Here is a 17,539-nt window from a genome sequence, read left to right as displayed (position 1 = left end):
AATCAATAATAAAAAATATCCTCAGGTTAAAATAAATAAATAATAGGTCATTACTATGAAGAGACAGTTTAGATTACCAATTCACAGTAATTTTAATTTAGGAAATTTAGAGTTGATTTTTTTTATCATAAGTATAATGCATGCTTATTTTACATATAGACCATTTTTTAAAATTCAGAAAGATTTGAAAATCATCACTTAGCAGTTACCAGCACAGTAATTGTTTTAGGTCAAAATTTCCAGTGGACACTAAAATTTAGAATAGGTGAGAGTATTATGAGGAAAGGATAATTTTATAATGCCAGAATATTTTCTTACAACATACTTATTAATTACAGAACTATAGAGAGATAAATAATAACTTTACAGTGAAGAAACCTTAAGACATCATCTTAACCATGTGACCAAACTTAACGTTCACCAGTACTGGGTCAGACTGATACCCTGTGTCACTGAGAAGACACACACCATCACCTCTGTGGTCTGCCTGCCAGGAGGGCATGACCGCTGTAATCCAGAGGAACCTCAAGAGATGGGCCCATATTGAGTGTCATTCACAAAATAGCTGACCTGTACTCTTCAAAAAGATTCTAAAAGACAAGAGAAAAAGAAAAGAATGAGACTACAGAACTGCCTCATTTTAAGGGAGACTGAAAGACCTGACAAATGCACCATGTGATCCTAGACCAGATCATGAAACTTTCTTTTTTTAAAGGATATCATCAGGACAATTGGCATAATTTGAATAAGATCTGCGATTAGTAAATAGTGTCAAACTTAATTTTTAGCTTAAATAATCATACTGTGGTTTTATAGGAGAATATCCTTATTTTTAGGAAACACACACCAAAGTGTTCAGAGGTTAAAAGGCAATCTGTCTGCAACTTACTCTCCAATGGTTCTGGGAGACATTAGGTGCAGATATGGGAAGAGCATTGCAAGCATTACAAAGACGTTAACAAGCAGGGAATTTGGGTGGAGGATATATAAGAATTCTTTGTACTATTTTTGCAACTTTCCTGTAAGTCAGAAATTATTTAAAAGTAAAGTTCAAAAAAAGTCATCAAACCGTACATTTTAGATCTGTGCATTTCGATGTGTGTAAAATATAGCTCAACCTAAAAAATTTTAATGACGAAAATTATTCAAGTAGATGAGAATGCTGTGAATGTTGTCAAACACTACCAATAAAAAGTTGGTAATGTAAATACCACTAAATCAAAGTTGGTATGATGTTTCTAGAAAGCCACTAGAAATATGTTCAAGAACCCAGAAGGAGGTTAAACTCTTTGACTCTGTAATTTAATATCTACAGTTTTATTCTAAAGAAATATTCTAGACTATGTGTGTGTGGTGATTTAGGTGCAGTGCTATCTATCTATTTCAGAATTAACCACACTAGCAAAGCCCAGCAAATATGAATAAACAAGGGATTAATCGAATTGATACATATATAATAATATACTGTACAACCATTGAAATAATGACTTCAAAATTGAAATGTAATCATTAGGTACTTACAGTGCACCAAAGAAGTAAAAAGTGATTTTGTCTTTGTAGGAATATTTAGTAGCATGGAAAAATGTTTACTATAGTCATGAGAGGAGAAAAGGAGTTCATAAAATATATGTTCAGTGTGGTCCCCATTTTGTTTTCTAAAAATCATATGAATAGAAATATATCAGCAAAGATGGGAGTTACAGTTTTCTTACATGGTCTGCTGTTTATCTTTCTGATTTTTAAAATGGTCTGAATGTAAAATAAGCATGCATTATATTTATGTTGAAAAAGATACTTTCTAAATTAGAATTATTTTGGTTGTTTAATCCAAACTGTATCCTCAGAGTAGCAACCTGTATGTAATTCACTTAAACAGATGTTAAGGTATTATAATTAGGGGTAAGATATACCTCTGTTACAAAAAGAAGCAAGACAGCTATTGAGAAAGTACTTAACAATTTTAAAGCATTTGTACAGACTTAAGACTGAGAAGAAATGAGTATTTTATTTTATGAGAACTGTCAGCAAATCATTATATTCTGACTCATTGCAAAATAGGTATTTCCTTACCTCATGCAATTCTGATACTGTTCTAGGAAATGACTCTGATATAGTACAAACTATCGTCATCCTCTATGTTATTTGGCAAGTAAGTTGTGCCTGACATTTCTTGTTTAAACATTAAGAATATGGCCATTTGAAAATAACATGTATTAGGTGACATTCCACTTTAAAGACAGCTTTTCTCTATTCTCCCTTTATTAATTTATATTAGTGTGAATGATGGAATCTTACTTATTAATAAATAATACTATTATATAATAATTCTGTTACTTTTATTATTTATTTTGATGCTAAAATTATCTTAGATTCAGCTAGTTCAGGCTGGCTTAAATGTTCTTTTGACAAGTTCCCATCATTCTTAGACCACTTATTTGCTTTCTGGCACAGCAAGATGTTCTAGGCTCAACTTATATTTTTTTCCTGCCCCAGCCCTGGAATCAGCCCTTTCTTGTGGGAAGTATGGTTCATTTTAGTGGAATGTTTATAACCAAGATCTTGGGAAGTAGGCGTGTTCATTGCTACTGTTTGTTCGTTGCTTCTAGATCCTCTCCGTACACAGGAATAGGAAATACATGTTTTTGTTCACATATACACACACACCTCTGTGTCTGTTCCGATGTACCTACGTAACTGTATATATTAAAAATCACCCATCCTTACCGGTACCTCTGATTTCAACCCAGCATCACAGGGTTTATTCTAGCTTTTTGTTTTTCTATATTTCTAACTCCCTTGTCTGACAGTGAAAAACTCTGCTCACATCATCCACAATCAATTCTCTTATGTGTTTAATTCTAGGATACACCCAAGTTAGTTTTAGAATTGCTAACCCATACCACTGTGAAAAATAAATCTGCCATACTTTAAACAGGCAAACTTTATAGTTTATAAATGATAGCTCAATAAAGCTGTTTAAAAATATTTGCTAACTGGAGTTGAATATTTACATTCTTTTTGTCTGTACCCCAAAGTTACAAAGTCAAAATATTGTATTCAAAAATTGATAAGGCTGGTTGTATCCCCTCTTCAGGGTGTCCAAGTCATTTATTTGAAAACAGTTGGGCTGATTTGTTGTGTCTTTATTCAGATTTGGGTGTTCCCCCATCCTTGCAGATTGCATTTATTTTTTTGACTATGTAGCGTATTAACGAGGTTATAAAAGTCAAAGCTATATGAAAAAAGATGTCCTCAGAGAAGTGCCATTCCCACCTCCTGTCCCCTCCCATTCTTCCCACCCTGTTTCCCCACACACAGTAGTTCCTAGTTTACCTTCCCTTCAGTTTTTCCCCTCAGATAAGCAGCTATAAGTATATTTCCTTGTTCTTCTTTGTTACAGCAGATGTAACATTAATACTGTTTTTTTTGTTTGCTTATTTTACTTAACATTAGAAGACCCCTCATATCAGTTCTTGGAACTCTTGGTCCTTTCTCTATGGCTATAAGTGGTGTCGATGTACTGCAGTTTATTCAAACACTCTCTTGTGTATGGGCATTCAAATCATTTCCAGTATGTTTCAGTTACAGACAACACTGCAATAAATAACTTTTGGCATGTACCATTTTATAATGTTACAGTTTTCCGGTAAGTTTTTTTTATCCTTTTTAATTTTTAAAAAATTGTTATTGAATGTACTGGGGTGATGTTGGTTAATAAAATTACATAGATTTCAGGTGTGCAATGCTATAATACATCAGCTGTATATTGTATTATGTGGTTACTACGTGAAGTTGAGTCTTCCATCACCATTTATCCCCTTTACCCTTTACTACTGTCTCCCACTCCCCTTTCCCTCTGGTAATCACCATACATTTGTTTGTGTCTGTGAGGGATTTGTTTTTCTTTTTTTGCTTAATCCCTTCACCATTTTTATCTAGCCCCCACACACACCCCTCCCCTCTGACAGCTGTCAGTATGTTCTCTATTTATGAACCTGTTTCTATTTTGTTTTTTATTTTATTCATTAGATTCCATATTTAAGTCAAATTATATGGTATTTGTCTTTCACTGGCTTATTTCACTTAGTATAACATTCAGGTAAATTCTTAAATATGGGATTGTGGGGTCAAAAGGTATAAATTCATTCATAGGTTTGTTAGATATTGCCAAATTCCTCTCCCAAAGGGTTGTACCAGTTTGCATGCCAAAGTTGAACTTTTTGTGTGTGTCTGTAAGGGCTATTTCAAAATCTTGTTCTGGAGCAGAGTGTGAATTACCTGTTCATTTCTTTGTCAAGTTTTTATACTTTTTAATATTTGAAGTTATTTATGCACTGGGGAGATTAGTCCTTTCTCTTCAATGTTTTTTTTTTAATATGACCAAAATTTATCAGTCTTTTCTTTTATTGCTTTTGGTTTGGGGGGTCATAGTTAGAAAACTTTTTTCTATGTCCATGTTGAATTATCCCATCAGTATTTACCTAGAAGGCTATATAGTATGATTTTTAAAACATTTTTATCCCAGAACCATTTGGATTTTATTTTTATCTAATAAAGATCTTTCTTCCTCCACTATATGACATTTTTTTCATCTGTGCCTCCTAGTTTGTCTTATGTGTTTTTATTTTTCCCATGTGAACTTAAGTGTCACTTGTCTAGCTCCATCAAAAAGCTTGTTGGTATGTTTATGGCAATTGCATTTAATTTGTAAATTATAGAAAACCAGCATTTTTTTATGTGATATTATTCAGAAACAAGGGCTGTCTTTCAGTTTGTTCAAGCTGACTTTTGTTTTTTTCAGTAGTTTTGCACATCTTCTATCGTTTACCCCTGAGTTTTTATCTTCTTTGTTGCTGTTATGGATGGTTTTTTTCCTGCTGTTCTACTAACTGCTTATTGTCAGTGTATCTGAAGGCTGTTGGTTTCTGTTTGAATTTATTTCACCTGAAGTTTGCCAGGCTTTTTGACTTTGTAAATTTATGTATTTCATCACATTTGGGGAATTTTTAAGCATGGTTTTTTGCAAATAATTTTCTGCCTCCTCCTCTCTCTGCCCTTCTTCTGGAACTCCAGTTGTATATAAGATAGACCTGAAACCATCTGAGTCACTGGGACTCTGTTCTCTGTTCTTTTATTAGTTGTTTTTTCTTTATGCACATAGTTTATTTTCATTTTTTCATTCTTATTGATATAATGGTTTATGGATTTGAATTTTTCTCCAAGTACTGCTTTAAATATATACCATAGATTTTGATTATACAAAAACATTTTTCTTTCATTTTTATTTTTTTCTCTTTTCTGTAAGTTATTAGATGTTATTAGTATTCATATAGACATTGATATGAATGTTGAATACAGTATTTTTTTACTTTATTCTTTCCATCACCATTTATTCCCCTTATACTCCTCCCCTCAGAATTACCACAGTGTTGCTCATGTCCATGAGTCCTTTTTCCTTCTGGCTCAGTCCCTCCAGCCCCCACCCCCTTTCCTCTCAGAGCTGTGAGGCTGCTTTCTATCTATGACTCTGTCTCTATTTTGCTTGTTAGTTCAGTTTATTCATTAATTCCACATATAAGTAAAATCATATGGTGTTTGTTTTTCTCTGACTGCTTATTTCACTTAGCATAATGTTCTCCAGGTCTAGCCATGCTGTTACAAAGCATAAAAATTTCTTCTTTTTTATAGCCAAGTAGTATTCCATTGTGTATATTAGCTGTTTTATCCACTCATCTACTGATGGACACTTGGGCTGCTTCCATATCTTGGCAATTGTAAATAGTGCTGCAGTGAACATAGGATGCTTCTGTTCTTTCAAACTAACTATAAGGCCATAGCAATAAATTGTTTTTTATTTGATGGAACTCACTCAAGTTTTCTTTTTGACCTACTATGTGGTTGTTTTTAAATATGTCACATATATTTGAGAAGGTATGTTCTCTATCAATAATGTGTCAAATTCACTGTCAATAAAATCTCTTGCTTATGTTGCTTTGGAGGGATATATATATCCCTTCAAAACAGAATTTATTTGTAAAAAATTGTGTATTTATTCTTACATGTTTAAACTTCTGTCACCTTCCAAATACTCTCTATTCAATGTAATATGCCTATCAAGACATTTTTCCACTGCTCAGAACAGTTTTTGTATGTGTCAGTTTTGATGCCTTTTAGTGCTTCTGCTGTTTTTTGTTTCACCTTTTACACACTGGTAAAACATTTCCCGTTAAGGATTTTTTTTCCATCCAGGGGGGGGAAAATCACCTGGTGCACAATCAGGTGAATAGGGAGGGTAGAGCATAAGGGTCATGCTATTTTTGGTCAAAAACTTCTGACCATCAGCATGGTATAGGCAGATGTGCTTGTAAATCACCCATCGTGAAATGGACAAGAGCCTCCAAAAAAAATTTATGGGAGCCAAGCGCAGCCTCTCACTACAATGCTAGCTGGTACACTGATACAGATGGGTTACCAGAACACTCACCTAGTGGGGGAAGCCTGTACTACAAGGGGACTGTCCTCTAGATGATAATTTCAATTTTTTGGAGTGGATATACATACATCTCCTTGTTTTCTCTCTACTTCATCTGTTTGTACTGAGAGTGGCAGATTAAAGGCTCCTATTATTTGTGTGTTTTTCTATGTCATTCCATCTCCTGTTGCTTTTGTTTTATAATGGTGGTTATGTTTTTTGGGCCTAAGCATAACTGGTATATTCTCATTATTATTTATGGCTTTTAGCATTGAAAGATGTACTTCTTTGTCACATATAATGTTTGTACTTCTTTGTCAGATACAATGTTTTGTATGTGAATCCTGTGTTTTCTGTGTTTAGGAACACTACCCCTTCACTACACTGATCTTTAACGTATCATATAAGCCTCTCAGTCATAACGCACTGTGTCACACCACACCGTGTACTTGAGAAATTGTTGTGATTACACGTGGGATATATATTATTTTATTTATTTTAAATGGATAAGTAGGTTTGTTGGTTTGGTCTTTCTTCTTTTTTTTAAGATTATTTGTAGAAATTCTGCTGCTCAGTTGCTTTCAGATTTTAGGTGCCCAGATAAATAATTCTTTTGCATTAAAGTTTTATGAACAGCAGAGACCATTTCAGAGTTATTATATTACATAAAGGAATTTTTCTGTCTGTTCCCACAAGTGCCATTGTGTATTTTTTAAAACAAATTCGCTGACGTATAATTGACATACAATAAATGCACATATTTAAAGTATTCAACTTGAGGAATTTTCTTCATCACTGCAATCAAGATAACATTTTTATTACTCTTAACTGTTTCCTCTTGCTCCTTAGTAACACATTCCTCTTTCCACCACAGGCTCCGAGCAATCAGTGACCTCCTTTCTGTCACTATACATTAGTTTGCATTTTCTAGATTTTTTAAAATGGAAGTATATACGTGTGCTCTTTTTTATTTGACTTCTTTATTTGGCGTACTTTTTTTTTACATTTGGCCCTATTCTTGTATGTTACTCTTTTTTATTGCTGATAGTATTCCATTGTATGGATGAACTTGAAGTTTTAGTCCATTACAAACAAAGTGGCCAATAAAGTTCTGTTGAAGAAACCATAGTTTCTTCAGAAGTTAAACATATACCTTCTGTATGAGAAGCCTTTATATAAAATAAAGGAGTATAAATATGCAAAGATTTATATGAATGTTCATTTTGGATGTATTCATAGTAGCTCAAAACTGGAAACTAATCAGATGTCCATCGACTGATTAATGGATTAACAAAATATGGTGTATTCATACAACAGATTACTACTTAGGAATAGAAAAGAACTACCAATGCATGCCACAATGTGGATGAATCTCAGAATCAAAGGTGTAGTGAAAAAGTTCAAACAAAAGACTACATACTGTATGATTTAGTTTACTTGAAATTCTAGAAAAGGCAAACTGATATATAGTAATAGAAAGTTGACTGCAGAAGATTTTGAAAGCAGGTGCCTGATCCAGAAGTAGAGTGTATGTATATGTGTTCATTGATGGGTGCTTAGAATTAATGGTTGATGCTAATGCAAAGGATGAGATTAATAAGGGAGAGCATTTAGAAATAGCCAAAATTTGGGGAAGTTAGAAAAGAGGAATACAGGGGGAACTGCAAAATCTTGGTAGGCACAAAAAAATCTTATTGGAGGAGTATAATTTATTGACCACATTTTTGTAAGTAATTTGGAGAGAGCTGTCCTTTAAACAAAATGTCTGCATTCCTGTTTACAAGAGAAAAAAATTACTTTTTCCTTAAAGACAGATGGTAGGATGGGAGTTAGAGGATGGATTGGAGGTTAATGTCTGAATACCTCAATGTGAGTTCATATAGGGACCAAAGTTACTTGCTGAGAGAGTTATGAGGGTGAGAATGTAGTGCTGTCTTGAGGGAATTGGAAAGGTTTTAGGTCACTGGCACAGTTAAGTCTAAGTATCAGTGATAGACAGGAGACATTTTGAAGCATAGGAGAGATCATGACATGATTTTATATTGGACTATGATGGTCATCTTGCCTCCTTAAGTCTCAAACTGTGCACGTGCTGTTACCGCCACCTTTGTCAGGACTTCCAAGATGGCAGAATAGGATACCCAGTCAGATTAGGTAAACAAAGGCACATGTTTAATTCCCACCTCAGGATAACATTGTAGAAGCCAAGCAGCAGAGTAAAGGGGTCCCCTCTCCCCATTTGAGTTGCACCATGAAGTAATGTTTCACAAACTGAAGAAATATAGAGACCCTTTAAAAACAGTTAGTAAAGGACTTCATTTATATGAGTTAAAATGTTGCTGAATTATGTACAACCATAAATGAAATATAAGCTCCATGAACTTTGTAGCATTTACACAATTGCAAAACAAACACTTTTGCATATTACTTAGAAAAATCTACAAAGAACATTAAATTCAAACCGAGATTAACATACCTATCATTACATGATGCATTTTTGCATAGATGGGGCTGCTGCTGGACATCTTACAGTGGTGCTCCCTGCTCTAGCGCGGGCTCAGAGACTCCTCTGTCATATGCCCTATGCCTAATTTTCCCCATCCCCTTTTTCTGTTCAAACTGCTGCAGACTGCACACCGTTTTGCCTTCTCTAGGCTTGAATATGTCATCATGACTATGTTCACCTCTTGTTACTTTTCATTTGTATATGACAACACTTGATTTATTCAAGGTTAACAAAATGAAAACAGAGCTATTAAAATTGTCATAAAGAATTCATTCAAGAATACATCATTGGATTACTGATTATGACCTAGTGTTTCTTCTTTTTTAAAAATTTTCCCAATTACAGTTGATATATATTAGTTTCAAGTGTATAACATAGCAGTTCGACATTTATATAACTTACAAAGTGATCACCTGATACGTCTAAAACATACCCATCTGATGCCATGCATAGTTATTACAGTGTTATTGGCTGTCTTTCCTATCCCGTACTTTACATCCCCATGACTTTTTTAATAACTGGCAATTTGTACATCATAATCCCATTCCCTTCTTCACCTGTCCCCACAACCCCTCCCCTCTTGCCATCATCAGTTTGTCTTAGGTGTCTGTGAGTTTGTTTCTGGGTTTTGTGGGTTTTTTTGTATTTTAGATTACAAATGCCAGTGAAATTGTATGGTATTTGTCTTTCTCTGTGTGTCTTATTTCACTTAGCAAAATACCCTCTGGGTCAGCAATTTTCTTTCCTTTTAAAAATTTTTTAAAAATATTTTATTTATTTACTTTTAGAGAGGAGGGAGGGAGAGATGTGCAAGTGGTATTATTGGTCAGTTGCCTCCTGCATGACTCCACCTGGGGACCTGGCCCACAACCCAGGCAGGTGTCCTGACTGGGAATAAACTGGCGACCTTTCTGTTTGCAGGCCAGCACTCAGTTCACTGAGCCACACCGCCCAGAGCTAGGTCAGCAGTTTTTAACTGGTGTGCCACAAGGATTTTGAGAACATGCAGTACCTGACTATTTAGTCAGGGGCACTGACCACTTCCCTTAGATTGTCAAATTTTAAAAATGACAACAGCCAACACAACAATTGCCATCTGTTGTGAATGAATCAAAATTATACCAATTTTTTGTCAGATTGGCAGAAAATATAATATTTTTTGGTGTACTGCAGAATTTTAGTAATTAGTTTATGTGTGCAATGAGAGGGAAAAGGTTGAAAGTTGCCACTTTAGGTCATCTATGTTGCATAAGTAGTTAGATTTTATTTTTTCGTGGCCAAGTAATATTCCATTGTAGATATGTGCCCCTTCCTCTTTATCCAGTTGTCTATTGATGAGCACTTAGGTTGCTTCCATATCTTTGGTATTGTAGGTAATGCTAGTTAATATGGGAGTGCATACATCTTTTCAAACTATTGTTTTAAATTTGTTCAGATAAATACCCAGGAGTAGAATTGCTGGATCGTAAAGTAGTTCTACTTTTAATTTTTTTGAGGAACCTCCATACAGTTTTCGTAGTGGTTGCACGAGTTTACAGTTCTACAAACAGTCCAGTGAGGGTCCCTTTGCTCCACAAGCTCCACATCCTCACCAACACTTGTTTGTTGATTTATTTTAGATGATAGCCATTTTGACAGGCACGAGGTGATTGATATGTTTTCTTCTAGAAGTTTTATAGTTTTGTGTCTTCCATTTTAGTCTTTAATCCATTTTGAGTTTATTCTTATATATGGTGTAAGAAAGTGGTTTAGTTTCAGATTTTTTGTATGCATCTTTGGAGTTTTCCCATCACCATTTATTGAAGAGACTATCTTTACCCCACTGTATATTCTTGCCTCCTTTGTCATAGATTAATTGGCCATCTAGGTATGGGGTTGTTTTGTGAGTTGTTTATTCTCTTCCATTGGTACATGTATGTGTCTATTTTATGCCCTTAACCTGCTGCTTTGATGAGTTGTAACATAGTTCGCAGTCAGGTGGTGTGATCCATCCAAATTTGTTCTTCCTTCTTGAGATTGTTTTGTCTAGTTAGGGTCTTTTATGGTTCCATATGCGCTTAAGGATTATTTGTTCTAGTTCTGTGAAAAATGCCTTTGTTATTTTGATAGAGATTACTTTAACCTATAGATTTTTTTTTTTTCGGTAATACGGACATTTTAATGATGTTAATTCTTCCTATTCATGAGCATGGTTTATCCTTCCATTTATTTGTATCTTCTTCAGTTTCTGTTTTTCAATATCTTGTAGTTTCAAGTATAGGCATTTTACCTTCTTTTACCTTCTTTTGGGGGGGGGCATTTTACCTTCTTGAGTAAATTTACCTGGTTAAATTTATTCAGGGTTTTTTTTTTTTTGATGCAAGTGTACAAGGTTTTCTTTCTTTTTTTTTGTTATTTTTTATTTATTTAATTTTTTGAATATATTTTATTGATTATACCATTACAGTTGTTCTATCCCCCACCTTCATTCCCCTCCACCCTGCACACTCCCTCCCCCACTCTTCCCCCCTTTAGTTTATGACCACGTGTCTCAAGTTCTTTAGATTCTATATTTCCCCTACTATTCTTGCCCTCCCCCCATCTGTTTTCTACCTACTGTCTATGCTACTTATTTTCTGTACCTTCTCCCCCCTTCTCCTCCTCCCACTCCCCTGTTGCTAACCCTCCATGTGATCTCCATTTCTATGGTTCCACTCCTGATCTTTGTTGTCCTTTTACTGTTCATATTTTTATCTTCTTTTTCTTATATGAATCCTTTAACATTTCATATAATAAGGGCTTGGTGATGATGAACTCCTTGAACTTGACCTTATCTGAGAAGCACTTTATCTGTCCTTCCATTCTAAATGAAAGCTTTGCTGGATAGAGCAATCTTGGCTGTAGGTCTTTGGATTTCATGACTTGGAATACTTCTTTCCAGCCCCTTCTTGCCTGTAAGGTCTCTTTTGAGAAATCCGCTGACAGTCTGATGGGTACTCCTTTGTAGGTGACTGTCCCCTTATCCCTTGATGCTTCTAGGATTCTCTCCTTCATTTTGGTCTTGGCTAATGTAATTATGATGTGCCTTGGTGTGTTCCTTCTTGGGTCCAACTTCTTTGGCACTCTCTGAGCTTCCTGGATTTCCTGGAAGTCTATTTCCTTTGCCAGACTGGGGAAGTTCTCCTTTATTATTTGTTCAAATACGTTTTCCACTCGTGGCTGTTTCTTTCCCCCTTCTGGTACCCCTATAATTCGGATGTTGGAACGTTTAAAGATGTCCTGGAGGTTCCTAAGCCTCTCCTCATTTTTTTGAATTCTCATTTCTTCATTCCTTTCTGGTGGGATGTTTTGTTCTTCCTTCTGGTCCATTCCATTGATTTGAGTCCCAGTTTCCTTTCCATCACTATTGGTTTCCTGTGCATCTCCCTTCATTTCAATTAGTTTAGCCTTCATATGTTCCTCTAATTTGTGACTATAATCAACCAGTTCTGTGAGCATCCTGATCATCAGTGTTTTTGAACTGTGCATCTGAGAGGCTGGCTATTTCCTGGTCACTTAGAATTATCAGCTCTGGGACTTTGAGTTCTTCTTGAGCCATCTTTTGGACTGTCCATGCCTGTTACATATGAGGAGCAGAGCCCTAGTTGTTCACCAGGGCGGGGCAACTCAGTTGCTGGGTTGTGATGTTGTATGTGGGGGCGGGGTCAAAGGAAATCAGTGGCAGTCCCCTCTGCCTCCTCTCACGGCTGGGGCCGCGTGGTCTGTCTCACTGCTCACTCCTTTGCTGGGTTTATCTGCACACGTAAATGTGCAACCACGCTCAGCCTGCCCCATGCCCTCACTGGGCTGTGATGCTACCCCGGCTGCCTTTGCGCCTGGGTCGCCTGGGTCGGGGGATCCTTCCTGCCCAACCCTGCTCCACTGCTGTCTCTGCCCCTCTTACCAGTCCAGGTTGAACAGTTTGTTGTTGTCGGACTTCCGTATAGTTCACTTTTCTGTTCTTTGGCTGCGTCTTTGTTTACTAAACCTTTGTTGTATTCAAACTTGGTTGTGGGAGAAGGCGCAGTGTTTCCACCTACGCCTCCATCTTGGCAGAAGTCTACAAGGTTTTCTTAGTTTCTTCTTCAGATAAGTTTGTTGTGGTTGTGTAAAATGTAAACAGTTTTTGAATATTAATTCTGTATCCTGCTACTTTGCTGAATTTCTGTATTCTAATACTTTTGGTGGAATCTTAGGGCTCTCTCTGTAGTATCATGACATTTGCAAATAATGACAGTTTTAATTCTCCCTTTCCAATTCAAATGTCTGTTATTTCTTTTTCTTGTCTGATTGTTGTGGCTAGGATTTCTAATACTATATTGAATAAAAGAGGTGAAAAAGGTCATCCTTGCCCCTTTTTTTTTCATCCTTGTCTTGTTTTTGATCTTAAAGAGAAAGCTTTCAGCTTCTCACCATTGAGTATGATGTTAGTTAGGGGTTTGTAATACATGGCCTTTATTATGTCGAGGTACATTCCCTCTAGCCCCACTTTGCTGACAGGTTATTTTTTTATCATAAATGATTGTTGGCTTTTGTGAGTGCATCCATTGATGTGATCAGATGATTCTTATCCTTTTTATGTAGTATATCATGTCAGTTGACTTGCAGATAATGCATCCCAGTAATAAATCTTTCTTGATAATGGTGTATGATCTTTTTAATATGTTACTGAACTTGGTTTGCTAATATTTTGTTAAGGATTCTTGCATCTATGGTCATTGGGGGTGTTGGCCTATTATTGTTGTTGTTATTGGTAATGTCTTTGGCTTTGGTATCAGGGTTGGCCTCATAAAATGAGTTTAGGAGCCTTACCCCCCTCTTCAGTTTTTTTTAAAGAGTATGAGAAGGATAGGTATTACTTTTTTTGTGAATGATAAAATTCACCTATGAAGCCATCTGGTCAAGGGCTTTTGTTTGTTGGGAGTTTTTTGTTTACAGATTCAATTTCATTAGCTGTTATCAATTTGTTCAGATTTTCTGTTTCTTCTTGATTCAGCGTTGGAAGGTTATATTTTTCTGAGAATTTATTTATTTCCTCCAGGTTGTCCAGTATTTTTGGTATGAAATTGTGTGTAGTATTTTCTTATAATCCTGTGTATTTCTGTGGTGTCACTTATCACTTCTTTCTCATCTCTGATTTTATTTTTTGCGCTGTTGTTGTTGATAATTCTGGCTACAGGTTTATCCATTTTGTTTATTTTTTCAAAGAATCAGCTATTGGTTTCATTGCTCTTTTCTGTTTTTTTATTATTTTTATTATTTTAGTGAGGTTCCTTTCCAATTATAGTTGAAATCCAATATTATTTTATATTAGTTTCAGGTATAGATCATAGTAGTTAGACATTCATTTTTAAAAAACTATTTCATTTATTTCCCCTCTGATGTTTATTGTTTCCTTCCTCCTACTTACTTTGAACAACAAAGTTCTACTTCTTTTCTACTACTTCTACTTCTTTTTTCTACTTCTTTTAGTTTTAGTTTAGTTTAGTTTCTACTTCTTTTAGTTTTTTCTACTTCTTTTAGCTTCTTTTAGAGCTTGATTGTTCATTTGAGATTTTTCTTGTTTCTTGAGATAGGCCTGTAATGCTATGAATTTTCCTGTTAGGACTAGTTTTGCTGTGTACCCTAGATTTTGGATTGTTATGCTTTCATTTTCATTTGCCTCGAGGTATGTTTTGATTTCTTCTCTGATCTCATTATGAACTCATTCATTGTTTAGTAGCATGTTATTTAGCTTCCACATGTTTGTGTGTTTTTCAGTTTTCTTCTTGTAATTCATTTCTAGTTTCATACCTTTATAATCAGAGTAAATATTTGATATGTTTTCAATCTGAAGTCCATCACTTCTAATGTGTCATTTAAGGTCACTGTTTCCTTGTTAACTCTCTGGATGATCTATTCATTGATGTCAATGGATGTCAATGGGGTATTAAATTCTCCTACTATTACCGTATTACTGTTGACCTCTCCCTTTGTGTCCATCAGTATTTGCTTTATGTATATATATACATGTTCCTATATGGTATGTAGACATTTTTGAGAATTATAACCTCTCGTTGAATTGATTCCTGTATCATTATGAAATGCCCTTGTCTCTTGTTTTCAAGCTTTTCTCTGAAATAAGTATGTGTACACCCGCTTTTTTCCACTTGCATGAAATATCCTTTCCATCCTTTTCCTTTCAGTCTGTGTGTGTGCCTTTCACTCTAAAGTGGATCTCCTATAGGCAGTATATGTGTGGGTCTTGGTTTTTATTCATTTTAACCCTGTGTCTTTTGATTGGCACACTTAGTTCATGGACTGTTTTAAAAAGATTTTATTTTGTTTTTAGATTGAGGAGTGGGGGCACAGAAAGAGAAGGAGAGAAATATAAGTGTGTGGTTGTCTCTTGAGCACCCCCTACTGGGGACCTGGCCTCCAACCCAGGCATGCGCCCTGACTGGGAATCAAATCAGGGACTCTTCAGTTCATAGGCCAGTGCTCAGTCCACTGAGCCTCACCAGCCAGGGCTAGTTCATTGACATTTAAAGGAATTATTGATAGGTATGTAGTCATTATCATTTTATGTTTTCTGATTGTATTTGTAGTTCACTATTTCTTCGTATTCTCTTGTTCTCTTGTATGTTGATGACTTTCTATAGTGTTGTGTTTGGATTTCTTCTCTTATTTTATGTTCTTCTTTTGGATTTTAGAGAGGGGGACGGGAGGGAGAAAGAGAGGGAGAGAAATGTTGTTATGAGAGAGAAACATTGATTGGCTGTCTTCAGCACACTCCCCAACTGGGGACCAAACCTGCAACTCACACATGTGCCCTGACCAGGAATTAAGCTGACAAACTTTCAGTTTGCAGCAGGATGATACCCAAGCAACTGAGCCACTCCTGGCCAACTGGATTTCTTTCTCTTTATTTCTTGTATATCTCTTATAGACTTTTGGTTTGTGGTTACCATGTTCTTTAGGTATACCAAACAACATTTTTGGCAGTCTGTTTTAAGGTGATGGGCTCTTAAGTTCAAACATTCTAAAATCACTACAAGTTTTACTCTCCCCTTACATGTTTATGTGTTGATCATTTTTTCCTTTTTTTTGTTTGTGCTTATCTCTTAATTTATTATTGCAATTGCCCATGATCTTCCTACCTTTGCCTTTTGATCTTTGTAACAGTTTTATAGTTGGTTGACTCAGTGTTTTTTTTCCTAAGTAGATGCCTTTTCCCTGTTTTTTCTTATTCATGTCTTGATCTTTTCTTCCTAAAGATGTTCCTTTAACTTTTTTTTTTTTTTTTTTGCAATACTGGTTAAGTGGCGATGAATTTCTTTAGCTTTTTCTTGTATAGGAGACTCTATCTCTGCTTTGGGTCTAAATGATAGCTTTGCTGGGTAAAGTGGTCTTGGCTGTAGGTCCTTGCTTTTCATCACTTTGAATATTTTGTGTGAATTCCTTCTAGCCCGCAAAGTTTCTGTTGAAAAATCAGCTGACAGTCTTATGGGAGCCTCCTTATTATACATGACTGGTAGTCTTTTGCTTCTTATAGGATTCTGTNTTGTATAGGAGACTCTATCTCTGCTTTGGGTCTAAATGATAGCTTTGCTGGGTAAAGTGGTCTTGGCTGTAGGTCCTTGCTTTTCATCACTTTGAATATTTTGTGTGAATTCCTTCTAGCCTGCAAAGTTTCTGTTGAAAAATCAGCTGACAGTCTTATGGGAGCCTCCTTATTATACATGACTGGTAGTCTTTTGCTTCTTATAGGATTCTGTGTTTGTCTTCAACCTTTGGCATTTTAATTATGATGTGTCTTAGTGTGGACCTCTTTGGCTTCATCTTGCTTGGGACTCTTTGTTTCCTTATTTCGTATTTCTATTTCATTCACCAGATTAGGAAAGTTTTCAATCTCTCTTTCTTCTTTGGTTCTCTTACTATGTGAATGTTGTTACGCTTGATGTTGTCCCAGAGGTTCCTAAAACTATCCTCTTTAAAATTCTGGGTTTTGTTTTCTTGTTTCAATTGGGTGTTTTCCATTACCTTGTCTCCTAGATTGTTCATTTGATCCTCTGCTTCATCTAGTTGCTATTGATTCCCTCTAATGTGTTTTTTTTTCTCATTTCAGTTATTGTATTCTTCATTTCTAACTGGTCTTTCTTACGGTTTCTAGCTCTTAGTTGAAGTTCTCATTGAGTTCATCTCTTCTTCCCCTGTGTTCATTGAGCATCCTTCGAACCAGTGTTTTAAACTCTGTATCTAGTCGATTGCTTGTCTCCATTTTGTTTAGTTGTGGGTTTTTTTCTTCGAGTTTTTGTCCTGTTCTTTCATCTGGGATATGTTTCTTTGTCTCTTAATTTTGGCAGCCTCCCCGTATTTGTTTCTGTGTATTAGGTAGATCTGCTACATCTTCCAATCTTGGCTGAGCTACCTTATCTTATATTAAGTGTCCTGTGGGGCCCAGTGGCACAATCTTTCTGTTCACCTGAGCCAGGTGCTCCAGTGGTGTCCCTTGTGTGGGTTGTGTGCACCCTTCTGTTGTAGTTGAGATTTGATTGCTGTTG

General features: G+C 35.7%; 1 protein-coding gene across 4 annotated transcripts in view; it reads left to right on the top strand.

Moving 5' to 3' along the window:
* MRTFB (myocardin related transcription factor B) overlaps positions 1-17,539 on the top strand; it is a 201,601-nt gene that overhangs the window by 88,771 nt on the left and 95,291 nt on the right. The gene's annotated exons all lie outside the window — the stretch shown is intronic.

Source organism: Sturnira hondurensis, unplaced genomic scaffold, assembly GCF_014824575.4.
Source record: "Sturnira hondurensis isolate 20B ecotype Veracruz unplaced genomic scaffold, ASM1482457v3 Scaffold0017394, whole genome shotgun sequence".
Taxonomy (NCBI): Eukaryota; Metazoa; Chordata; class Mammalia; order Chiroptera; family Phyllostomidae; genus Sturnira; species Sturnira hondurensis.
This window is presented reverse-complemented; position numbering and strand designations above follow the sequence as displayed.